Here is a 27,940-nt window from a genome sequence, read left to right on the forward strand (position 1 = left end):
CTCATGCTGGTCCCAACACCAGAGACACTGGGAGGCTGGTTTCAGGAATCAGGGCCAAAAATGTGGAACACAGTATTTCCACACGATGTGCTGTGGTGCTGTGGTGACTCCTGACAGTACAAAGGACCATCAGGACCACTGGTATACAAAGGAATAAAGGATGCATTTGGCATGAGACTTCTCAGCCAAATAAGTACAAATAAAGTGATCGACTGCAGCATGTTCAACCATAGGTTGGTTCACTCTGAGATTTGGACTCCAGCATTTTGTCTTTGCACATTTAAAAACACCAGGAAGGAAGCAAAGAGGTTTCCAGGACACAAAACATAGTAAAAAAAACAGATAGTGAGATACAACATTAGATACAATAGTAGATGCAACAGTAACTTCAAAGTGACAATGCAGTAAGTCGATATCTCTAAAATTAGAAATATCCTGTCTCAGAGTGACGCTGAAAATCTAGTTCATGCATTTATTACTTCCAGGCTGGACGACTGTAATTCATTATTATCAGGATGTCATAAAAACTCCCTGAAAAGACTTCAGCTAATCCAAAATGCTGCAGCAAGAGTCCCGACAGGGACTAGAAAAAGAGCAGATTTGTCTCACACTGGTTCCTATAAGTGCTGGTGTCGTCATTCATTTCTATAATCGATTCTCTTCAGTTTTGACCCAGACAGTCAAAAATATTATAATCCTGATTCTGATCCCTCCCCTCACCCCCTGCATCAGAGATCTCAACCAGAACCAGCATCAGGAGCTCTGCTCTCTATGTTTGGAGCACAGAGCTCAACAACGGACAGATTTCATACCTTTCTGTTTCCTCCAGAGTACTCTCCAACAACCACCAGAACAAGAAGAACCACCAAAACCAGACCTGCTACAACTCGAACAGGGATGGAGGAGGAGGAATAGCGGAGGAGTCTGTTACAGGCGAAACAAGAGCAGGAGAGTTCACAGGATTAGAGGAGGTGCGGGTCTGGAGATGAGGAGGAGGATCTGTAGGAGACACAATGAAGATGGTTCACTCAGTTTATTTTCAGCTCAGATTAGTTCATGTCTTAAACAGGAAGTGATGTCATTGTTCTGACCTCTGACTCTCAGAAAGCTCTGAGGAGATTCTCCAAACACATCAGTAGCACAGGAGTAGAGACCTTCATCAGACTGCTGGACGTTTGTGATGATGAACTCTGATTTAGTTTTATTTCCAACAAGACTTCCATTAAAGAAGAGATGGGGTGAGATGATGTCACCATTACTGTCTGTAATAAAATAATAAATTATGTGTCATTATAAAAATCTCAGATGTTTGTGTTGTTGAAGTTAAAGCTCCAGTTATAGACCATGAGAGCAGAAGTGGTGTGTTCAGGTATGAAGGAGCTGTTTTCATAAGATTTAAATAGAAGTGAGCGTCCAGCCAATGAGATTAGTTCTGCTCTGTGTGCTCTCTCCTGGTTGGTCTGTGGATGTTTCAATGCTGTTGCTACTACAGGTTATTTTAGTGTGTTATAAGTGCAGTTTCCTGATGATGTTCCCCTTTAGTCCTGTGCAGCTCGTCTCAGTCACACGTTTTTGATGTTTGAATCTTTTATTGTGGTTGGATCCAGTTAAAGCACAAAGACATCACAGAAACAAACAGCTGTGAATATAAATTAGTCGGATTCATGTTTTTACACTTTGATTCAATACTTCAGAAATCAATTTGACAGCTTATTGATTGATTAGTGAACAGAGTTTACAGCTTTAGACACTTTCAGATTCCTCAGAGGATCTATCAGCTTAGAAGACATGCTCAGTGGTGACATCAGCAACAATGTCATCATACTCCACGTCACGCGGGGGCGTCTCCATGGAGACAGCATGTTTGTTACCTGTGGGCAGAGTGGAGAAATCAGGACGGTGTTGATGTGATCAAAGTGTTTATGTGAGAATCTGCTTGAGTTTGTACCTGAGCTCCTGCGGCAGCAGATGGACAGGAGCAGGATGGTGCAGATGCAGTACGGGCAGAAGGCCAACAGGTGGCAGATGACTCTGATCCAAGACACAGAGGGAGAAGAAGGAAGAGGAGGAGGAGGAGGATCTGTAGGAGACATGATGAAGATGGTTCAGCCAGTTTATTTTCAGCTCAGGTTAGGTCATGTCTTTAAACAGGAAGTGATGTCATTGTCTGACCTCTGACCCTCAGAAAGCCCTGAGGAGATTCTCCAAACACATCAGTAGCACAGGAGTAGAGACCTTCATCAGACTGCTGGACGTTTGTGATGTTGAACTCTGATTTACTTTTATTTTCAACACGACTTCCATTAAAGAAGAAAAGGGCTGTGATGATGTCACCATTACTCTGTTTGCAGCACATAGTGACATCACTTCCTGCTGGCACAGGATGTGTTGGGATCTCCAGGATCAGACCTTTATTGGATCAGCAGACACAAACAAACAGATGCAGAGAGCTCATGAGTCTGTGATTGAGATCAAATGTATTTGTGTTCTTGTTGGAGTCTCACTGATTGTTTTCCCTTCATCTACTCACCTGCAGAAACAGTCCGTGCAGACAGCAGCAGCACACACACACCTGCAACAGGAGGTCAGAGGTCACTGAGGGTCAGAGGTCACTGAGGATTACAGGTCACAGAGCATCAGAGGTCAGTAGCTGACACAGCCTGAGTATATCATGGTGAAGAACAGTTCCTGTTCCATCAGTCAAACACAGTAAAGAGAGACGACTGAGCTGATTGTAACAGCTGTCTGCTGTTATTCTGTGTTCCTGAGAAGCATCACAGCAGACAGCTGTTCTGTGGACACAAACATCTACAGACAGCTCAAAGTAAGACGATGGTCCCGGTTCCTGCAGTGCAAACACACACAAACAGGAGTACTACCTTCAGCTCTTACTAGAACTATGAAAAAGAGTCGGTGCAGTCCAAAAGCAACAATCACAGATGTTCTACCTTTAGGAAGTGACAGGACGTAAATGATGGTCACTGAGTGTGACACAGTGTCCTCGTCCTGTCATGATGAAATACTCCCACACAGACTGAAACCATCAGCTGGGTCATGTTATCCACATAAACTCTGACATTACATCCTTTATGATGACTGACTCGCTCTGAATCACATATTTGGATCAAGCAGCTGCTATAAACAGGATGATGTGACAGTCAGAGGTCAAAGGTCAGACTCTGCTGCAGTGAGAGTGAAAGAATGAAGGTGGGACTCACCGAGCAGGAGGAGAGAGGCAGCTGCAGCCTTCATGATGTCTGGATGCTGACTGACTGTGTCAGACGCTTTCAGCTTCCCTTTCATCACATCGTGTGTCCTGTGTGCTCTCTGTATGAGTATGCTGCTGTGTTACTCTGGTGAGTTTAGCTCAGCTGTTTCAATTTGCTTTATTTTTTTATACTCTTCATTTTGCCTCCACTCTGAGGCTCCTGTTGGTGCTGTTTACTTTAAGCTGCTGTTTGTTGAAGCATCAGCTGATTGAGAGGTAGCATGTGACATCATTCCACAACATCTGTGACAAATCGAGTCATTTTATCTTTGCTTGAACAGAAATCCCACTTAAATATATATTTTTCTCAGTCTAACCAAATTCGTTTGGTTCAAATACATAACAGAGTAGTTTGTACTGCAGACAAGTCTCCATCTAAACTGTCACAGTGAACTTTCAGCACTTCTACAGTGTAGATGTGTCTAAATCCAGGACTTATTAAAGAGTGGTCGTCTTTACTGTTGTGACTGAGTTTGAAACTGTTCAAAGGTTTCTGATCAACAGTTCCTGCAGCAGTTTCAGATCCTCATGTTTCTTTTTTGTGAAAATGAGGCCAAAATAGCTCATTTAGTGCAGACAAAGTAAAAACGACAATAACATGGATCTGATTTCATTACATCAGATGGCAGAAGCTCTTTAACAAGAAGTCAATCAGCCTTACTGTACTCAGTGAAATGTAACACAGTCATCTGGAGTGAGTGCTGGTAATTTGGGGTCTCTCTGGGGGGATGCTGCCTCAGCAGACTAGGGCCACACACCAACTACTTATATATGCTAACCTACTGTCGTGAAAGTTTTTCACACAGACTGCAAACACCTGATTAGCAGTTTTTCATTGAATTTAATATTAGAGCGAGATCTGTCTGGTCAGACTTTTTTAATCCAGCTTTTTAAATACCAGTCCTCCATAGACAGAGAACATACAGGTAGATGTCATGGACACTTTATTTTGTGTTCAGCATGCTCTAATGTGACCTCTGTGACATCACAACGTTTGTACATTTACTGCATGTGGCACTCATCGATAATACACATGAGATCTAAACTCTACTTTTTCTACTTTTATCCATCTTGCTCTTGTCTTGGTGAAGCTTTGAAGCCAAACCTGATTGGCTGAATGAAAGTGACAAAAACTGTTTGATTTTTGTATGCAGACAGAAAAGCAGCAGGTTTGTAGTTTAGATGGAGGCCCAGATGTTTCTTTCTTTCATGTTTTATGTCTTACTTTCACGTCTTCTTTGTTCTTTCTTCTCTGTGGAGGTAAGATCAGCACTTGCTGGCAGTCAGCTCTGCCATGGGTGACTCCCAGATTTATCAAAGTGGGGCTGTTCTTCAGCTTCAGTGCAGCACGGCCTCCAGTGGACTTTCTCTGTGCTGCTTCAGAGACACACTCCTGCACCACAACACGAAGTCTGGGAATGAAACTCATAAAATACACACAAATATCAGAATGACTTTAATGCTCAGATTTACTCTGATGCAGCTACAGGCAGGATATACACAGACATCATTACAGCACAATATTAAACACCAAGAACAAAGCTTGTACCTCATTTATGTGTATGCAACAATATTACAGTACAGTGTTAAATATGAAAGTAAACAGATTGTTGTTACAGGCAGGAGATGCAGGAATGTGTGTGTGGATCACAGATCCTTGGCTGAGAGTCTGAGAATGTCTGAGGCTGACAGGTCTGAATCTGAGCTTGAACACATTCATCACTTTAACCTGTTTGATGTGTCAGAGCTCAGTGTGACCTCTGGGTTATGTCTTCTCAGGCCTTTAAATGAACGAACAGGGTCGGGTTAATTTTGTAGCAACAGCCTCTTTTTATTCAGCATCTGCATTCAGGACAAAGGGCAACAAGTAGAACAGTTTAAATTCTTGTGGACAATCAGCGTGCGTCCCGTGTGAAACGATGGCATCAAAGTTAGCTAATTATACTCCCGGGTCTTTTCACTGGTAAAGAAGTCTCACATAAACAACCATTTAACCCAACATAAGAATGGCAGAAATAACTCACAGTCCAATAATATTTTCAGCATTTGTTGCTGTGTTTTCCTCTTTACAACCTGTTGGCCTCTGTCTTTCTTCTAGTTGTGCATGAACAACATGGTGTTGACTACCCAGAATGCATTGCTGAGGTCTTTAAACCTTCGAAAACTCAGGAGCTGATGCAGCAATTCATGGTACTGGAGCCCAAACCAAGAGCCAAGAACGAGTATAACTGAACAGAGTTTCAGAAGGTGGACGTTTCTGAATGTAAACACTCCTTTGATTTATCTGACGATGTAGAGTTCATTATTCACACTTCCTGGCTGCCTCAACATCAGGACGGATCTAGAAGGGTGGCATGGGGCGGCATGTGGCCACCCTAAAATGATCTCTTGCTACCCCAAGTGCCACCCTAGTTTTGCATATGACAGTGTTGTTTATTAAAGTAGGATAGCGTTAACACTTTAAACCTAGCTACAGTTAATACTGAATATAAATTCTAAAACTGAATATATCACAGAGACATTGTGATATTTTGATTTTGTGATATTATATTGTGATATTGTTTGGCGGACAAAAAATTCTTTTATTGACATAAATAATTTGTGGGGCATCTTTTTGTGACACCTCATTGTTTTTCTCATTTTAGTTCAAGTGGTGTTTTTAAATGGTTGTACAAAACAAAGCATTGGCTGCATTTTTAGACAAATAGTTGTATATAACTTTATTCTTTACAAAATGTCTGCATACGTTTTAGAAATATTGTTGTTGTTTGAATGTTTGAATGTTTGAATTTCAAGTTGTGAAAAAAAATTACTAAACATGTTTGGGGTTTTTATAGTAAAAAGAAAATATAACTACTACTAAGATTTTATGTTTTTGTGTGATTTCAGAACAGTTGTGTTAAAACATTATGTCCATGTAAAAATAACTGTAAATTCAAACACGTTTAGTTGAGCTGATATCTTGCAAGGCGAAGACATTTGAAGGTGAAATACAAATGCAAAAGGAGTCAAAACTGGTTATATTTTGGACCTCAGATGGTTAACCCAACTAATCATGAAAAATAAGGTTTAAATTTTTCTTCATGACAGTGCAGATTTCTGACATTTTGTGTAAATTTAAGCAACAATTCGTTTTCTTTTCTAATGAAAAAAAGAGTGAAACCTAAATTAGACTTGTGTTTGTGAATGAACAGCCCCATGTTGTGTAGCTTTCTGGATTTTATACTTATTGGGCTAGATATTTATTTAGTATACATGCTATACAGTACATAAAATTTAAAAAAAATGCATGTTTTATGCAATTGAAATGTTTAATTATGTGGGCTACAGAAAATAATTAAGTTATAGATTATATTTATATGAAACATGTGCTGCATTTGAATCATTTTAACCATATGTAACACCAGCATATGTGTTTTAAAATAGAAAATAAAGGCTTTGATTTTGCTACCACATTTGATTTCTTTGCCAACCTAAAAAAAATTTCTTTAGATCTGCCCTTGGCCAACATTAAATATGCTGAATGCTTCAAACTACATTCTTTGCGTCAGGTTACAGTTATGTGCACAAAGACCTCCAGTGGAAGAGATTAAAACACAGGATCTACAAGTTTATTGTTTCGTGTGAAGATGAAGCAGACAGTAAAGTGGAGCAGCACACACAGAGTCATCTTCTACTGTCTTCGACTAAATCCTCACAGTGAGGATTTGTGTGATGAGTATGTCACTTTAATCATCCTATTTCTAATTACGTGTTTTTGTGGAAGTCAGATACACGCAGGGCTGTACTGGGACAAAAAATCGGCCCGGGCATTTTGACTAGAGACCAGCCCACCAGGATAGAGATTGAAAATGTGACGTCATTCAGGGGTAAAACCGCAAAGGATTCTGGGAACTTGAGGCAAGAGGTACTAGCGCACGCAGGCTTTTAATTGAACTCAGTTACACAGCGATAAAAAGAAACAGAAAAAATGTCAAGAAGCTGTTGTATCATTAACTCCAATAGCCGGTCGCATGACAGCCACGGGAAGCCGACGGGTAAAGAGATCGTTTTTTTTATCGGATTAGGTCGTTGAAGAGAAATTTTTTAAGCCATGTTTCCGAAGTAAGAGCTGACGGATGGCCTGGATATACCAAATATAACGTCTCAGAACACTCCAGCTCACATGTTAGTCTGCTCCAAGCATTCCCACAAAGGTCAGTGTTTTGTAGTAGTTAATACCTCATTTTTCTTAACATAATTGGTGATATAGGTCACAAGCAAGTCTGGCGCTGAACAGAAATTGTCGCGCTATGCTCCTTTATTTATTGTGCATAAATAGTGAATTGTCCTGACACAATATTGTGTTTCGCTTCTGTTATTACCATGGTACATTGACAAAAACATATACTTTTATTCACAGGATAAAACAGTTGTTTTGTATCACTAATTGTCCAGTACGATTACAGCATACAATATTATTGTCACTGCTACATTTCTGTAATGCGTACCAGAAATTATTTCCACTACTAATTAATTACCGTTGAGCTCAAAGGTTATATTAATAAACGGTTAACGAATGTGTATTTATAACGACGATTTGTGAGACTGGTAAACTTACCTTTGTTCGTACGATGGTCTTTCCTTCTACACGGTGCATTTCAAGGTCCTGAACCATCTGTCGGTAAACTGTACCTGGGCTTGTTGCAGTGACCTGAAGTTACTAAAAACTTCATGAGTGTATGCACTCACTCCAAGAACCATATAATTATAAATCTGAGCGTGGTGAAAGTTGGGCAGCACGCTGATGTCTTTTGTCCACTCTGTGTGCTCGTAAGGGTCTGACCCTTTCACTCCTTTGATTTTTTCCTCGTATCTTTTCTTTGCCTTTTCGTCGAGTCTGTCTTTGTACGGACTGACATTGTTCTTCTTAGTTTTGTACATTCCTTTTTTGTGCGGCAAAGAAAAACCAAGAAGGTATTGGAACCGGAGAATGAACGTTTTGCCGTGCTGCAAATGCTTGCATTTAATGCGGTACTTGGATTGTTTTGCCTCGAGTTCACAATGCGCGAGAATCACGTGATCTGTCAATCGCTATAGAAAAAACCTTAAATTAAGAATCGTCTGTAATTGGTCCAGCCCAGAGTCGATCATGACCAATTGGCCAATCCAACACCTTTCATTATATATATCCTTCCTAAAAAAAAAATAAAAAAATCCATCGGCCCATAAAAACAAAAAATCGCCAGCGGTCCACCGGGGAAATGCCCGGTATGCCCGATGGCCAGTCCAGCTATGGATGGATCTACACAAACAGGTTGGCTTTGTGTTTGCAGAGGGTAAAACAACAATACATCACAACAGCAACAATCAAAATGTTATCCATTGCCAGAATACACACAATAACATGTACAGTCAAGTTTATCTGATACTAAAAGTTCATATAAAGACAACACATGATACCAGCTTTACCCAGACAAGGTTAAAGTTTTCCATTTACCTCACAGTTCAACACTTTGACATTCAATAAATAAATAGAAACATGCAGTAAATTTGTTCTAATGAACCATTACAATACACTCAGATTACAGTTCATGTCACACTGATATATTTGTCAAGATTCTCAGTCATCCAGGTCATCGTAGTCTAAGGAGCTTGGAAAGAAAAGCGTCTAAGAGTACGTTTATTGCACCATACTTTTTACTTTTACTTGAGCACATTTGTGAAGAAGAAACATTACTTTTACTCTGCTATATTTGGCAATATTCGACACGTTACTTTTTTTTTAGTAATTAATTTCACACATTAGATAATGATACTAATAATAGCTCATGCTGTCAGTGGAGTTTCCTGTAACTCTTTCACCAATCAGATGTAGCCATGCAGTCACATGATCAGTTATACACTATGGCGGGCAGAGCGGCCCAAGAAAGAAGAAACACATAAAAACATGGCAGAGGCAGCTGTCTCCGCTAAAATTGAAGAGGATGAACAATATTGTCCTCAAATACAAAGCATGTGCCACTTAAAATTGGAGCAAAAGAAAAGCTAGATAACTCTGTGACTTCAGTGTGAGCCAAAACAAACCGACATTTCAGCGTGAAAAAAATCAACTCATCTAACCGTGTCCCGTTAAGTTTACTCTAAATTTCTTTTTAGCTGTGGTTAGGTGTGGTTAGATTAGAGGCTACATCGCAGCTCCAGTCTCCACTCAGAGTTAGTAAAAAAACATCTCCAGTGTGATAAAATTTTAATCCCAAACATCAGCAGCTTGGCAGTCTATACAGCACTATGATGCCCAGACCTAATTCATTTGAAAACCATACATCTTTCCACAGGTCTCAGCTTCATCAAACATCACCTAGACACAGAGGTGGATGAGGCCAGCACAAACAGCAGCCTATCTGATGAAGATGACTTCTTTGGATCTATGGGGTCAGGATTGTCAGAAGTGGGGGAGCCTGAGAGGTACCTTTCATGTTTGTTCATTGGAGGTTGGATCTATAGAGATCAACAGACCTCAGTGTGTGTGCATGCAGAGAATCAGAGCGTCTTTCTTACCGAGTAAGAGGAGCAGCGGCATCAACTCCATCTTCCTCCTGCAGTCAAAGTCCCGTTAAATCTGATCCTCAGACAGACTGCAGACACAGCCAGAGAAAGACGCACAATCACCAGTTTACTTTCACTTTCACAGCAGGGCCGGCTCCAGGATCTAAGCTTTAGGAGGAATCAGCTCCAATCATGCACGCAGTGGATTCCAATTTAAAATTGAAGAAAACAAGTATATAAATCATTTTAGTGTCTGCTTGGAGCTGAACTCACTCATGTCACACTACAGTGTTTGTTTCTACAGCAACATAATTAACTGGATATCCAAGAATAAGCCAGAATCAATAACCACAGATGTTTATTTAATGTGGTGTTTCAGGGCAGAGCCTGTAATTATGAAACTTGGTCAAAGGCTCAATTGTGATTATTTTTACAACAAAGTTAAAGAACGATTTGCAGCAAAGCAGAAAAGATGAAAAATGTGCACAACGTCGTTTCTGCCTCTGCACACAGAGACAGCCCAGCATCAAGCACTTACAGTACAGACCCTGGACCAGCAGACTGACACTGCACACACCTGGACACAAGTTAACAGGTCATAGTTATTGTATTCATGCACAGCCTCTCTTACTTTCTCCCACTCTCTGTGTTCCTCTCTCTCTCTGTGCTCTCACCCAAATAATATAGGTAACAGTGACACACAATTTAAAAGCCAATAAAAGGCATAAAACACACATCTGTGCACATCTGGCAAATAGAGACATGCCAGGATCAGAATCATGTTTATTCCCAGGTTTGAACACAAATGATGACTTTGTCCTGGTGTCTCCATGAAAAATAAAGACAGAGTGGTCCAGAGAAGAATATACTGTGTGGTATTTACAGTACGTCTCTGTATAAATACACATACCATGATATTCACTACCTACAGATATTAGAATAGAAATCAGAGCTTATGTCAGGGCTGTAATTTATTACCTAATAATGATTAATGAGGTTACATCATTAAACACATGCACAATAAAATACTTTAATTACCACTCCAAAGACTGACTTTATATATGCTAACAGCTGTGAGGGAGCCCCACCCTCATGCACGCTCTGTTACTATAGTAACCTCACAGAAGCCATGTTATTGGTCAAATTAAAAATGCTCCATAAGCACAAACACAGTCCAGAGGTCCAGTTCAGGTGAAGCTAGCAGCTACAGCCACCTGTGTCACCATCAGTGATGGGAATAACGGCGTTACAAGTAACGGCGTTACTAACGGCGTTACGTTTTTCAGTAACGAGTAATCTAACTAATTACTATTCCTATCGTTACAACGGCGTTACAGTTACTAACAAGGAAACGCGTCCGTTACTATTTTTCAACAAACAGACGGTTGACGCTGTGTTCAGCTTACCGCATCTTCTGGACGCTACAGCTTTAAGCAGCTGCGCGCGCTCCCGCGGACGCTAATCACGAGCACTGTCCAACACCCGGAGCTCAGGGGGCAAAACAATCGCATGAGTGCTGCTGTTTGACTGAGGAAGAATAAAGTAGTCATGGTAAGCCAATCACATGACCACTTAAAGACAAAGCAACAAGGTGATATATACCAGTTTATAAATTGTGTCGATAGGCCACGTAAAACCAGAGTCATGATAAACAATATATACGCGGCGTTTTTTCCTCAATAGTTTCGCCACGTTAGCGCTAGCAAGCACTCTGCTTATGAGCACAACAAAAAAAAAGTTTTAGGAGTGACGGCGAGAGAGAGAGAGAGAGAGAGCAGGAAAAGAGAGAGAGAGCGAGTTTTGAGATTTGTGACGTTTAGCGTGTTTGGAGTGTGTAGTTAATTTGTTGTCTTGTGTAGTTAGTGTGTAGTGTTGTGTATAGTTTTGTGTTGTGTGTCAGAACAATGAGGCGACTGCTGTCTCCAGGTAGAAACAGGAGTGATACACCTGCTGCTGTCAGACCTGCAGGTATCAGGCTGTGATGTTCTCCTTTGTAGTGGACAGAAATTATATTTTGGAGTGGCACAAATAATTTGTGTGGCATCTTATTGAAGAACAGCTGATTGTTCTGTAAATAGTTTGAAATGGTTATTTTAAAAAAGGGTAAAAGGTAAATGGATGCAAATAACTTTGTTGTTTGCAAAACTTGTGCATAGGATTTTAAAATTGACAATTAATATTTGCATTTGAAGTTATGAAATATGATTCACTAAACATGTTTATGGTTGTTACAGTTAAAAATATAACTTTTTCTACTCTGATTTTATGTTTTTTGTTTGATTTTAGATCAATTCTGGTTATACAGTATGACAAAATGAGAACATAACTGTAAATTCAGGCACGTGAGGTTACACTAAAAAGAATGATACCAAACAAGGCAAAGTAAATAGTTTTTAAAGGTAAAATGTGTTGGGAAAATCAAGAGTAGTAAAAAAATGGCCAATTATACTCTGGACGCCAGAGGGTTAAACGTTCTTTGTTTTTTTTTTAAGTAACGCAATAGTTACTTTTCCAAGTAATTAATTACTTTTAGAATATTGTAACTGAGTTACTAACTCAGTTACTTTTTGAAGAAGTAACTAGTAACTATAATTGAATTACTATTTCAAAGTAACTTGCCCAACACTGGTCACCATCCACCTGTCAGTCAGAAAGGCCACGCCCCTAATAATGCAAACTTTAATATAAAAACAGGCGTTATGAAGAGACACCGAACAGTTTGTGTATCAGGCTGCAAACATGTTTGTTTCTGCTGTAAACGTTGACACGAGTCTGATTCACTGCTTTCTGTCTGTTTGGGTTCTCAGACTGTGGGTTGTGACCCCCCAGGTGGGACATGGAGATGCTGCAGAGCTGTTGATGGAAAAGTGGCCCATGATAAAGAGCCCAGTGACAGGTGACATATTAGCTCCTGTATCAAAGGCGGCAGGTTTACTTCCTGCTGACACACCTGGTCTCCCCCATCAGCTGTCCACCTGTTCATCCTCCAGCAGTTTGAAAGCTTTAGCAGGGTAAACGTTGAGTCTCTGTCCTCTCTCATGTTGGCTTGTTTGGTTTGGACCTCTGCATGTTGTCTCCTCCTCTGACCTCCTCAGCCAGTCACTCACAGCTCCTTCAGGATAACATGTTGGAATCACTCTGGGAGAAATCTGCATGCACACTCTGTCCACACCTTTCCCACCCAGTGTGGGACCACCTGTTCTCTTTGTAAGTAAACTGGCAGAAGAACAGTAAGTAAATGTGGTTATCCCAGCTGGACTTTTGTCAAAGCTGGAAAGGCACCTAAAGAAAGCTCCAGCCGATCCAGGAGAGAAGGACAACCGCTGCCCAAGTGAAAACCTGTAGTGATCCCATATGTGTCAGTATCGGTATCGGAACAGTTGAGACACACATTTTTTCTAAACACCGCGTCTCTGTGGCTTTTAAACCCCAAAACATGCTACACCAAAAACTGTTCCACCCCAAATGATCGGGTCCCCCGACACAGAGTAACATAGTGTACGCTGTTAAGTGCCAGGATTTATACATCGTGGAAACCAAACAACCTCTGGCGAAGCGGATGGCACAACACAGAAGAGCAACCTCGTCAGGCCAGGACTCTGCAGTCTATTTACAGCTACAGGCCAGTGGACACTCTTTCAATGATGAGGATGTACACATCCTGGACAGGGAGGAACGCTGGTTTGAGCGCGGAGTCAAGGAGGCCATTTACATGAAGAGGGAAAGACCATCTCTGAACCGAGGAGGGGGCCTAAGGGTACATCTTTCGCCATCTTACAATGCTGTGATTGCAGCCATTCCCCAACTCTCTGTGAATGGTACTCATGGCCATTGATCAGTGTTCTTTGATCAGTGATTGTTGATCAATGGTCATGGAAATTTGCATAATTATGATTAAGGAACTGACCTCACAGCCCATTGTTCCTTCAGTGGGCTGGTTTCAGTCATTATGCAAATGTACTGTTTATAAGATTTGGGGAAACCTGCAGTCAGCTGAGACTGAAGAAGTCACTTGGATGAGTGACGAAACGTTTCTCCCACAAAACGCTACGTCCAGATGAATAGAATCAACTTTTAGAGAGCTTTAGTGAAGGTTACAAATGATCTTCTTATGGCCTCTGACAGTGGACTCATCTCTGTGCTTGTCCTGCTAGACCTCAGTGCTGCGTTCGATACTGTTGATCATAATATCCTATTAGAGCGATTAGAACATGCTGTAGGTATTACAGGTACTGCACTGCAGTGGTTTGTATCATATCTGTCTAATAGACTCCAATTTGTTCATGTAAATGAAGAGTCCTCTAGGAATGCAGGACTCTGCAGGAATGTCTTAAAGACATAAAGACCTGGATGGCCGCTAACTTTCTGCTTCTTAATTCAGATCAAACTGAGGTTATTGTACTCGGCCCTGAAAATCTTAGAAATATGGTATCTAAGCAGATTCTTACTCTGGATGGCATTACCTTGGCCTCCAGGAACACTGTGAGGAACCTTGGAGTCATTTTGACTCGATTTTGACTTGACATGTTTTTCACATTTGGTGGTAAATAAATTCACTTTCAGGTGTGTTGTTATGGTTACCTGTTGTCTCACCAGCGTTTCTCTACCTTCTGAAGATCACCTCACCGTAAACAACATCATCAGGGCCTAAAGACAGAAAAATGAATGAATGATGCTGCAGCTTCAGTTCTGACTCACAGTTTGATCAGATTGTGCTGTATGGCCAGAGTCCAGCTCAGTATCTCCAAACTGGCTCTGAACCATCATCTCTGTTAAAGACTTTTCCTCTGAGTCTGTGCTGGAAGGATGAACGAAGTCACACTAACTGTGCTCACTGATTTTAAAAACAACACATCTGTGTTCAGAGAGAATAAAAAGTATCAGTTTCTACAGAACAAAACATCAAACAGAGATTTCTCAGCAGCTCCCAATGTGAAAGTTAATCAGACTGAAGGTGTGTGTCCTTCATCACTACACTGAACCATCATCATCATCATCTGTACCTGAAGTGTGAGTCCTCACATCAGAGTAGATAACATCTGGATCATCAGGACTTTTAGCTGGAACACACACACAGAATCATTTACCTGAGAAACTGTGTGTGTGTGTGTGTGTGTGTGTGTTATGCTGCTGAGAGCACACGCAGCGTACCTCTCCTAGTGTCTCTCTGTGTGATGTTGACGTCACTGCAGTTCACATGTACAGGAGAGGAGGAGTGGAGCGCTGCTGAACAAAGAAACACACAAACACATTCACAGGGTTAAACTAGCTGCTGTCACCTGGACAGGTGAGACCGGCCACGACCTCCTGACCTGAGGTCTGATCCTTCTGGACACATCCTGTTAGCAGCAGATATCTGCCACAGCCTCCCACAGGCCTGTGTCCTCCTCATGCTGGTCCCAACACCAGAGACACTGGGAGGCTGGTTTCAGGAATCAGGGCTAAAAATGTGGAACACAGTATTTCCACACGATGTGCTGTGGTGCTGTGGTGACTCCTGACAGTACAGAGGACCATCAGGACCACTGGTATACATAGGATGCATTTGGCATGAGACTTCTCAGCCAAATAAGTACAAATAAAGTGATCGACTGCAGCATGTTCAACCATAGGTTTGTTCACTCTGAGATTTGGACTCCAGTATTTTGTCTTTGCACATTTAAAAACACCAGGAAGGAAGCAAAGAGGTTTCCAGGAAACAAAACATAGTAAAAACAAATAGATAGTGAGATAAAACATTAGATACAATAGTAGATGCAACAGTAACTTCAAAGTGACAATGCAGTAAGTCGATATCTCTAAAATTAGAAATATCCTGTCTCAGAGTGACGCTGAAAATCTAGTTCATGCATTTATTACTTCCAGGCTGGACGACTGTAATTCATTATTATCAGGATGTCATAAAAACGCCTGAAAAGCCTTCAGCTAATCCAAAATGCTGCAGCAAGAGTCCTGACAGGAACTAGAAAAAGAGCAGATTTGCCTCACACTGGTTCCTATAAGTGCTGGTGTCGTCATTCATTTCTATAATCGATTCTCTTCAGTTTTGTCCCAGACAGTCAGAAACATTATAATCCTGATTCTGATCCCTCCCCTCACCCCCTGCATCAGAGATCTCAACCAGAACCAGCATCAGGAGCTCTGCTGTCTATGTTTGGAGCACAGAGCTCAACAACGACTCGGACAGATTTCATACCTTTCTGTTTCCTCCAGAGTACTCTCCAACAACCACCAGAACAAGAAAAACCACCAAAACCAGACCTGCTACAACTCGAACAGGGATGGAGGAGGAGGGAGGAGCAGAGGAGTCTGTTACAGGAGAAACAAGAGCAGGAGAGTTCACAGGATTAGAGGAGGTGCGGGTGTGGAGATGAGGAGGAGGATCTGTAGGAGACATGATGAAGATGGTTCAGTCAGTTTATTTTCAGCTCAGATTAGTTCATGTCTTAAACAGGAAGTGATGTCATTGTTCTGACCTCTGACCCTCAGAAATCTCTGAGGAGATTCTCCAAACACATCAGTAGCACAGGAGTAGAGACCTTCATCAGACTGCTGGACGTTTGTGATGATGAACTCTGATTTATTTTTATTTTCAACAAGACTTCCATTAAAGAGGAAATAGGCTGTGATGATGTCACCATTACTCAGTTTGCAGCGCAGAGTGACATCACTTCCTGCTGGCACAGGATGTGGAGGGATCTCCAGGATCAGACCTTTATTGGATCAGCAGACACAAACAGAGTGATGCAGAGAGCTCATGAGTCTGTGATTGAGATCAAATATATTTGTGTTCTTGTTGGAGTCTCACTGATTGTTTTCACGTCATCAACTCACCTGCAGAAACAGTCGGTGCAGACAGCAGCAGCACACACACACCTGCAACAGGAGGTCAGAGGTCACTGAGGGTCAGAGGTCACTGAGGGTTACAGGTCACAGAGCATCAGAGGTCAGTGACTGACACAGCCTGAGTATATCATGGTGAAGAACAGTTCCTGTTCCATCAGTCAAACACAGTAAAGAGAGACGACTGAGCTGATTGTAACAGCTGTCTGCTGTTATTCTGTGTTCCTGAGAAGCATCACAGCAGAAGCTGTTCTGTGGACACAAACATCTACAGACAGCTCAAAGTAAGACGATGGTCCCGGTTCCTGCAGTGCAAACACACACAAACAGGAGTACTACCTTCAGCTCTTACTAGAACTATGAAAAAGAGTCGGTGCAGTCCAAAAGCAACAATCACAGATGTTCTACCTTTAGGAAGTGACAGGATGTAAATGATGGTCACTGAGTGTGACACAGTGTCCTCGTCCTGTCATGATGAAATACTCCCACACAGACTGAAACCATCAGCTGGGTCATGTTATCCACATAAACTCTGACATTACAACCTTTATGATGACTGACTCGCTCTGAATCACATATTTGGATCAAGCAGCTGCTATAAACAGGATGATGTGACAGTCAGAGGTCAAAGGTCAGACTCTGCTGCAGTGAGAGTGAAAGAATGAAGGTGGGACTCACCGAGCAGGAGGAGAGAGGCAGCTGCAGCCTTCATGCTGTCTGGATGCTGACTGACTGTGTCAGACGCTTTCAGCTTCCCTTTCATCACATCGTGTGTCCTGTGTGCTCTCTGTATGAGTATGCTGCTGTGTTACTCTGGTGAGTTTAGCTCAGCTGTTTCAATTTGCTTTATTTTTTTATACTCTTCATTTTGCCTCCACTCTGAGGCTCCTGTTGGTGCTGTTTACTTTAAGCTGCTGTTTGTTGAAGCATCAGCTGATTGAGAGGTAGCATGTGACATCATTCCACAACATCTGTGACAAATCGAGTCATTTTATCTTTGCTTGAACAGAAATCCCACTTAAATATATATTTTTCTCAGTCTAACCAAATTCTTTTGGTTCAAATACATAACAGAGTAGTTTGTACTGCAGACAAGTCTCCATCTAAACTGTCACAGTGAACTTTCAGCACTTCTACAGTGTAGATGTGTCTAAATCCAGGACTTATTAAAGAGTGGTCGTCTTTACTGTTGTGACTGAGTTTGAAACTGTTCAGAGGTTTCTGATCAACAGTTCCTGCTGCAGTTTCAGATCCTCATGTTTCTATTTTGTGAAAATGAGGCCAAAATAACTCATTTAGTGCAGACAAAGTAAAAACGACAATAACATGGATCTGATTTCATTACATCTGATGGCAGAAGCTCTTTAACAAGAAGTCAATCAGCCTTACTGTACTCAGTGAAATGTAACACAGTCATCTGGAGTGAGTGCTGGTAATTTGGGGTCTCTCTGGGGGGATGCTGCCTCGGCAGAGAGCACATCTGGTGATCAGTCAGACTAGGGCCACACACCAACTACTTATATATGCTAACCTACTGTCGTGACAGTTTTTCACATAGACTGCAAACACCTGATTAGCACTTTTTGATTGAATTTAATATTAGAGCGAGAACTGTCTGGTCAGACTTTTTTAATCCAGCTTTTTAAATACCAGTCCTCCATAGACAGAGAACATACAGGTAGATGTCATGGACACTTTATTTTGTGTTCAGCATGCTCTAATGTGACCTCTGTGACATCACCACGTTTGTACAGTTAATGCATGTGGCACTCATTGATAATACACGTGAGATATAAACTCTACTTTTTCTACTTTTATCCATCTTGCTTTTGTCTTTTTAAGCTTTGAAGCCAAACCTGATTGGCTGAATGAAAGTGAGCGTTGCAGAGACTGTTTGATTTTTGTCTGCAGACAGAAAAGCAGCAGGTTTGTAGTTTAGATGGAGGCCCAGATGTTTCTTTCCTTCATGTTTTATGTCTTATTTTCACGTCTTTGTTCTTTCTTCTCTGTGGAGGTATAATCAGCACTTGCTGGCAGTCAGCTCTGCCATGGATGACTCCCAGATTCATCAAAGTGGGGCTGTTCTCCAGCCTCAGTGCAGCACGGCCTCCAGTGGACTTTCTCTGTGCTGCTTCAGAGACACACTCCTGCACCACAACACGAAGTCTGGGAATGAAACTCATAAAATACACAAAAATATCAGAATGACTTTAATGCTCAGATTTACTCTGATGCAGCTACAGGCAGGACATACACAGACATCACTACAGCAGAATATTAAACACCAAGAACAAAGCTTGTACCTCATTTATGTGTATGCAACAATATTACAGTACAGTGTTAAATATGAAAGTAAACAGATTGTTGTTACAGGCAGGAGATGCAGGAATGTGTGTGTGGATCACAGATCCTTGGCTGAGAGTCTGAGAATGTCTGAGGCTCACAGGTCTGAATCTGAGCTTGTACACATTCATCACTTTAACCTGTTTGATGTGTCAGAGCTCAGTGTGACCTCTGGGTTATGTCTTCTCAGGCCTTCAAATGAACGAACAGGGTCGGGTCAATTTTGTAGCAGCAGCCTCTTTTTATTCAGCATCTGCATTCATGACAAAGGGCAACAAGTAGAACAGTTTTAATTCTTGTGGACAATCAGCGTGCGTCCCGTGTGAAACGATGGCATCAAAGTTAGCTAATTATACTCCCGGGTCTTTTCACTGGTAAAGAAGTCTCACATAAACAACATTTAACCCAACATAAGAATGGCAGAAATAACCAGTGTTGGGCAAGTTACTTTGAAATAGTAATTCAATTATAGTTACTAGTTACTTCTTCAAAAAGTAACTGAGTTAATAACTCAGTTACAATATTCTAAAAGTAATTAATTACTTGGAAAAGTAACTATTGCGTTACTTTAAAAAAAAAAACAAAGAACGTTTAACCCTCTGGGGTCCAGGGTATAATTGGCCATTTTTTTTACTACTCTTGATTTTCCCTCCACATTTTACCTTTAAAAACTATTTACTTGCCTTGTTTGGTATCATTCTTTTTAGCGCAACCTCACGTGCCTGAATTTACAGTTATGTTCTCATTTTGTCATACTGTATAACCAGAATTGATCTAAAATCAGACAAAAAACATAAAATCAGAGTAAAAAAAGTTATATTTTTACTGTAACAACCATAAACATGTTTAATGAATCATATTTCATAACTTCAAATGCAAATATTAATTGTCAATTTTAAAATCCTATGCACAAGTTTTGCAAACAACAAAGTTATTTGCATCCATTTACCTTTTACCCTTTTTTAAAATAACCATTTCAAACTATTTACAGAACAATCAGCTGTTCTTCATTCAATTAGATGCCACACAAATTATTTGTGCCACTCAAAAACATAATTTCTGTCCACTTTTAAGGAGAACATCACAGCCTGATACCTGCAGGTCTGACAGCAGCAGGTGTATCACTCCTGTTTCTACCTGGAGGCAGCAGTCGCCTCATTGTTCTGACACACAACACAAAACTATACACAACACTACACACTAACTACACAAGACAACACATTAACTACACACTCCAAACACGCTAAACGTCACAAATGTCACATCTCAAAACTCGCTCTCTCTCTTTTCCTGCTCTCTCTCTCTCTCTCTCTCGCCGTCACTCCTAAAACTTTTTTTTTTTTGCTCATAAGCAGAGAGTGCTTGCTAGCGCTAACGTGGCGAAACTATTGAGGAAAAAACACCGCTTATATATTGTTTATCATGACTCTGGTTTTACGTGGCCTATCGACACAATTTAAAAACTGGCACCTTGTTGCTTTGTCTTTAAGTGGTCATGTGATTGGCTTACCACGACTACTTTATTCTTCCTCAGTCAAACAGCAGCACTCATGCGATTGTTTTGCCTCCTGAGCTCCGGGTGTTGTGCTGGACAGTGCTCGTGATTAGCGTCCGCGGGAGCGCGCGCAGCTGCTTAAAGCTGTAGCGTCCAGAAGATGCGGTAAGCTGAACACAGCGTCAAGCGTCTGTTTGTTGAAAAATAGTAACGGACCGCGTTTCCTTGTTAGTAACTGTAACGCCGTTGTAACGATAGGAATAGTAATTAGTTAGATTACTCGTTACTGAAAAAAGTAACGCCGTTAGTAACGCCGTTACTTGTAACGCCGTTATTCCCATCACTGGAAATAACCCACAGCAAATAATATTTAACCAAAAATAGCCGGGTCAACTTCTATTACTGTTACAGCCAGTAACATGAATTTTGTCTACGATATTTGCACATTTGTTATTCTACAGGAATCCTCCATTACTTTGAGGGTTACTCAGAATTGCTTGCCCTTCGTAGTTATTGTAGGGTGACATTTGCAACAATAGGTGGTGCCATTTAGCCCCACCAAATGTCCCATTTAGTGGGATTTAACTTGAACCTTATTTAACTATGTTACAACAGTACACACAGGTTTGGGGGAAATGTCGGTAAAAGTGATCATTCTGTGTTCACGTAGATCAGCCCTGCTGATGACGCTCCTCTGCCTCAGTGTTCAGCTTCTCTGTGTCCTGTCATGCTGCTGATCTGCTCATTGATCATTCATGTTTTCAGCATTTGTTGCTGTGTTTTCCTCTTTACTACCTGTTGGCCTCTGTCTTTCTTCTAGTTGTGCATGAACAACATGGTGCTGACTACCCAGAATGCATTGCTGAGGTCTTTACACCTTCGAAAACTCAGGAGCTGATGCAGCAATTCATGGTACTGGAGCCCAAACCAAGTACCAAGAACGAGTATAACTGAACAGAGTTTCAGAAGGTGGATGTTTCTGAATGTAAACACTCCTTTGATTTATCCAATGATGTAGAGTTCATTATTCACACTTCCTGACTGCCTCAACATCAGGGCGGAGCTAGAAGGGTGGCATGGGGTGGCATGTGGCCACCCTAAAATGATCTCTTGCTACCCCAAGTGCCACCCTAGTTTTGCATATGACAGTGTTGTTTATTAAAGAAGGATAGCATTAACACTTTAAACCTAGCTACAGTTAATACTGAATATAAATTCTAAAACTGAATATATCACAGCGACATTGTGATATTTTTATTTTGTGATATTATATTGTGATATTGTTTGGCGGACAAAAAATTCTTTTATTGACATAAATAATTTGTGGGGCATCTTTTTGTGACACCTCATTGTTTTTCTCAATTCAGTTCAAGTAGTGTTTTTAAATGGTTGTACAAAACAAAGCATTGGCTGCATTTTTAGACAAATAGTTGTATATAACTTTATTCTTTACAAAATGTCTGCATACGTTTTAGAAATAATAATTTATATTTGAATTTCAAGTTATGAAAAAAATTTACTAAAGATGTTTGGGGTTTTTATAGTAAAAATAAAATATAACTACTACTAGGATTTTATGTTTTTGTGTGATGTCAGAACAGTTGTGTTAACACATTATGTCCATGTAAAAATAAATGTAAATTAGTTGAGCTGAAAACAATGATATCACGCAAGGCGAAGACATTTGAAGGTGAAATACAAATGTAAAATCAAAAGGAGTCAAAACTGGTTATATTTTGGACCTCAGATGGTTAACCCAACTAATCATGAAAATTAAGGTTTAAATTTTTCTTCATGACAGTGCAGATTTCTGACATTTTGTGTAAATTTAAGCAACAATTAGTTTTCTGATAAAAAAAAAAGAGTGAAACTTAAGTTAGACTTGTGTTTGTGAATGAACAGCCCCATGTTGTGTAGCTTTCTGGATTTTTATACTTATTGGGCTACATATTTATTTATTATACATGCTATACAGTATATAAAATACAAAAATGCATGTTTTATGCAATTGAAATGTTTAATTATGTGGGCTACAGAAAATAATTAAGTTATAGATTATATTTGTATGAAACATGTGCTGCATTTGAATCATTTTAACCATATGTAACACCAGCATATGTGTTTTAAAATAGAAAATAAAGGCTTTAATTTTGCTACCACATTTGATTTCTTTGCCAACCTAAGAAAAATTTCCTTAGATCTGTCCTTGCCCAACATTAAAGATGCTGAATGCTTCAAACTAAATTATTGGCATCAGGTTCCAGTTATGTGCACAAAGAACTCCAGTGGAAGAGATTAAAACACAGAATCCACAAGTTTATTGTTTCGTGTGAAGATGAAGCAGACAGTAAAGTGGAGCAGCACACACAGAGTCATCTTCTACTGTCTTCGACTAAATCCTCACAATGAGGATTTGTGTAATGAGTATGTCACTTTAATCATCTTATTTCTAATAACATGTTTTTGTGGAAGTCAGATACACGCAGGGCTGGACTGGGACAAAAAATCGGCCCGTGCATTTTGACTAGAGACCGGCCCACCAGGATAGAGATTGAAAATGTGACATCATTCAGGGGTAAAACCGCAAAGGATTCTGGGAACTTGTGGCAAGAGGTACTAGCGCACGCAAGCTTTCAATTGAACTCAGTTACACAGTGATAAAAAGAAACACAAAAAATGGCAAGAAGCTGTTGCATTATTAACTGCAATAGCCGGTCGCATGACAGCCACGGGAAGCTGACGGGCAAAGAGATCGGTTTTTTTTGTTTTTTTGTTTTTTTTTATCGGATTACGTCGTTGAAGAGAAATTTTTTAGGCAAGGCAAGGCAAGTTTATTTATATAGCACAATTCAACAAGGTGATTCAAAGTGCTTTACAGAGACATTAAAAACAAAAACAAATAAAAAGCATGATCTAAAATTGATTAAGACAAACAAACAAATAAAACAAACAAACAAAACAGTATTTAAAATCAAAAATCAAAACAGTAGATAAAATCAGAACAGTAGATAAAATCAGAACAGTAGATAAAGTCAGTAGTTAAAATGTAAGTTTTGAAATTTAAGCTTAAAAGTGTGGATTTGGTGATTTATTCAAAAGCAGCTGAGAATAGGTGGGTCTTCAATCTGGATTTAAATAAACTGAGTGTTTCAGCTGATCTGAGGCTTTCTGGGAGTTTGTTCCAGATATAAGGAGCATAAAAGCTGAATGCAGCTTCTCCGTGTCTGGTTCTGACTCTGGGAACTGATAAGAAACCGGATCCAGATGACCTGAGGGATCTGGAAGGTTCATACTGGGTCAGGAGGTCACTGATGTATTTTGGTCCTAAACCATTCAGAGCTTTATAAACCAGCATCAGAACTTTAAAGTCTATCCTCTGACGGACAGGCAGCCAGTGTAAAGACCTCAGAGCTGGACTGATGTGGTCCACTTTTTTGGTCTTAGTGAGGACTCGAGCAGCAGAGTTCTGAATGAGCTGTAGTTGTCTGACTGATTTTTTAGGTAGACCTGTAAAGATGCTGTTACAGTAATCAAGCCTACTAAAGATGAATGCATGGACTAGTTTTTCCAGGTCCTGTTGAGACATCAGATCTTTTATCCTTGAAATATTCTTGAGGTGATAGTAAGCTGATTTTGTTATTGTCTTAATGTGTTTTTCTAAGTTTAGGTCTGCATCCATCACTACACCCAAATTTCGCGCCTGGTTTGTGGTTTTTAGGTGTATAGATTGAAGTTCTCTGGTGACCTGTAATCGTTTTTCTTTGGCACCAAAGACTATTACCTCAGTTTTATTTTTGTTTAGCTGGAGAAAATTGTGGCACAACCAGTCATTAATTTCCTCAATGCATTTACCAAGAGCCTGTACAGGGCCTCGGTCTCCTGGTGACAATGTGATATATATTTGTGTGTCATCTGCATAGATGTGATAGTTTATTTTGTTGTTCTTTATAATCTGTGCCAGTGGGAGCATGTAAATGTTAAACAGAAGGGGTCCCAAGATGGAACCTTGGGGAACTCCACATGTGATACTTGTCTGCTCAGATGTGAAGTTACCTATTGATACAAAGTATTTCCTGTTTTCTAAGTATGTTTTGAACCAGTTTAGTACAGTTCCTGAAAGACCTGCCCAGTTCTCCAGTCGTTTGAGTAATATGTTGTGGTCAACTGTATCAAATGCTGCACTGAGATCCAGTAAAACTAAGACTGACATTCTTCCACTGTCTGTGTTCAGACATATGTCATTAAACACTTTGGTCAGAGCGGTTTCAGTGCTGTGGTTCTGTCTAAAACCTAACTGGAAGGCATCATAGCAGTTATTCTGTGTTAAGAAGTAATTGAGCTGTTGAGAAACTGCTTTTTCAATGATCTTACTTAAAAATGGGAGGTTTGAGATCGGCCTGTAGTTGTTCATTTGTGTCTTGTCAAGATTGTCCTTTTTCAGTATAGGTTTTATTACAGCAGTTTTTAGTGGTTCTGGAAACACACCTGATATTAAAGAAAAGTTTACGATCTGTAACAGGTCTGACTCCAAAGTCTTTGAGACCTTTTTGAAAAAACTTGTTGGCAGGACATCTAAACAGCAAGAGGAGGAATTCAGTTGACCTAAGATGTCCTCCAGGTCTTTGCTGTTAATAGGGTGAAACTGGTTCATGGTATTTAAACAGTTTTTCGGTGGACACAGTACATATCCTGGATCTGCTGTTGATGTACCAATTGCTTGTCTAATCTTTTGGATTTTTTCTGTGAAGAATTTGGCAAAGTCATTGCAGGCCATGGTCGAATGAAGTTCAGCTGCCACTGACACAGGAGGGTTTGTTAGCCTGTCAACTGTAGAAAATAAGACCCGAGCATTATGACTGTTTTTGGTGATGATGTCAGAGAAGTAGGACCTCCTTGCACTCCTCAGTTGTAAATTATAATTGTGAAGTTTCTCTTTATAGATGTCATAATGAACCTGGAGGTTTGTTTTTCTCCATCTGCGCTCAGCTTTCCTACACTCTCTTTTTTCATTTTTCACCAGTGTGGAGTTTCTCCATGGAGACTTCTTCCTTCCAGAGATAACCTTCACCTTAATGGGAGCAATAGTGTCCATTACATTTAACATTTTAGCATTGAAGCTATTGATGAGGTCATTGACTGAACCTCTGGACAGATCAGGTGTTAATGGGAAGACCTGGTTAAAGATCTCACTACTGTGTTCAGTTATACACCGTTTTATGATCACTGCTGTTGATATATTTGTGTGGGCTGAGATTTTACTTTCAAAGAAAACACAGTAATGATCAGATAGGCCCACATCAGATACAGTAACCTTTGAAATGCTCAGGCCCTTGGAGATCAGTAGGTCAAGAGTATGTCCTCTATTATGTGTGGCCTCTGTTACATGCTGAGTCAGCCCAAAGTTGCCCAGAGTGTTACTCAGGTCTTTAGTCCCTTTGTCCTGAGGGTTGTCCACATGGATATTAAAATCCCCAACAATAATTACACAGTCGAAATCAACACAGATCACAGACAGCAGTTCACTGAGGTCATTAAAAACGTCTGTGCAGTATTTGGGAGGTCTGTAAACATTAAGAAACACAACTTTGGATGGGGCCTTCAGCTGTAACGCCACATATTCAAAAGACTGAAAACTTCCAGGAGATAGCTGCTTACATTGAAATGATTCATTAAATAAGACAGCAACCCCTCCTCCTCTCCTGCTCACCCTGGCCTCACTGATAAAACTGTAGTTAGGAGGGGTCGTCTCGATGAGAACAGCTCCACTGTTACTTTGGTCCAACCAAGTTTCAGTTAAAAACATAAAATCAAGGCTGTGCTCAGTGATTAAATCATTAATTAAAAATGTTTTCCCAGCTAAAGATCTAACGTTTAATAAAGCCAACTTAAGTGTTTTAGAGGTATTATTTGCCCCCTCGTGTTTGGGAGCAGTCTGTGGCACACAAGGTATGTTTACCATATTTAAAGATCTATTAGAGTGCAGCTCTCTGTGTTTTGACCAGGCCACATGTCTCCTTCTGTCACCTAAAAGTACAGAAATTTTAAAACCTTCTAGTAAACAGGGTCCCAGCTTCTCCTGGGAAAAGTCACCACTGTCATAATCCTCGCAGCCCGGACCCTCCACACATCACACGTCAGACTCCGGAGACAGAGCATGAAGGTGGTAAGGAGGAACTAAGGGGGGCGAGGCTGCGCAATGTAACTTCGATTGCTCTGTTGAGGGTGGGGCTCGATGGCGAACCTTTGGCTGCTCTGGTGGGGGGTTAATGGGGGACAAAAAGGGATTGGGCCGGGGGGTAGATCTGAGCCCAGCATTGACCCGCTCCATCATCTCCTCAGTGAATTTCAGGTGTGGGGAGGAGGGAGAAAGGGAGGGGGAGGAGGGTGATGGCCTGTCAGGGGTTTGGGGGACTGGGGAAGGTCGTGGTCCCTGGTCCTGGTCGTTGGTGTTGTTGAGAGAGTTGGAGGCAAATAGGGACCCCTCTTCTTGCCTCAGATGTCTCTCCTTTCTGAGGCTCTTCCCGGGTGGGGGCAGATGGAGCTCCTCCTTAAGCCATGTTTCCGAAGTAAGAGCTGACGGATGGCCTGGATATACCAAATATAACGTCTCAGAACACTCCAGCTCACATGTTAGTCTGCTCCAAGCATTCCCACAAAGGTCAGTGTTTTGTAGTAGTTAATACGTCATTTTTCTTAACATAATTGGTGATATAGGTTACAAGCAAGTCTGGCGCTGAACAGAAATGGTCGCGCTATGCTCCTTTATTTAATGTGCATAAATAGTGAATTGTCCTGACAGAATATTGCGTTTCGCTTCTGTTATTACCACGGTACATTGACAAAAACATATACTTTTATTCACAGGATAAAACAGTTGTTTTGTATCACTAATTGTCCAGTGCGATTACAACATACAATATTATTGTCACTGCTACATTTCTGTAATGCTACCAGAAATTATTTCCACTACTAATTAATTACCGTTGAGCTCAAAGGTTATATCAATAAACGGTTAACGAATGTGTATTTATGACGACGATTTGTGAGACTTGTAATCTTACCTTTGTTTGTACGATGGTCTTTCGTTCTGCACGGTGCATTTCAAGGACCTGTACCCATCCGTCGGTAAACTGTACCTGGGCTTGTTGCAGTGACCTGAGGTTACTAAAAACTTCATGAGTGTATGCACTCACTCCAAGAACCGTATAATTATAAATCTGAGCGTGGTGAAAGTTGGGCAGCACTCCTTTGATTTTTTTCCTCGTATCTTTTCTTTGCCTTTTCGTCGAGTCTGTCTTTGTACGGACCGACATTGTTCTCCTTAGTTTTGTACATTCCTTTTTTGTGCGGCAAAGGAAAACCAAGAAGGTATTGGAACTGGAGAATGAACGTTTTGCGGTGCTGCAAATGCTTGCATTTGATGCGGTACTTGGATTGTTTTGCCAAGAGTTCCCGGCATGCAA

This window comes from Pelmatolapia mariae, linkage group LG3_W, assembly GCF_036321145.2.
Source record: "Pelmatolapia mariae isolate MD_Pm_ZW linkage group LG3_W, Pm_UMD_F_2, whole genome shotgun sequence".
In the NCBI taxonomy this organism is placed as follows: domain Eukaryota; kingdom Metazoa; phylum Chordata; class Actinopteri; order Cichliformes; family Cichlidae; genus Pelmatolapia; species Pelmatolapia mariae.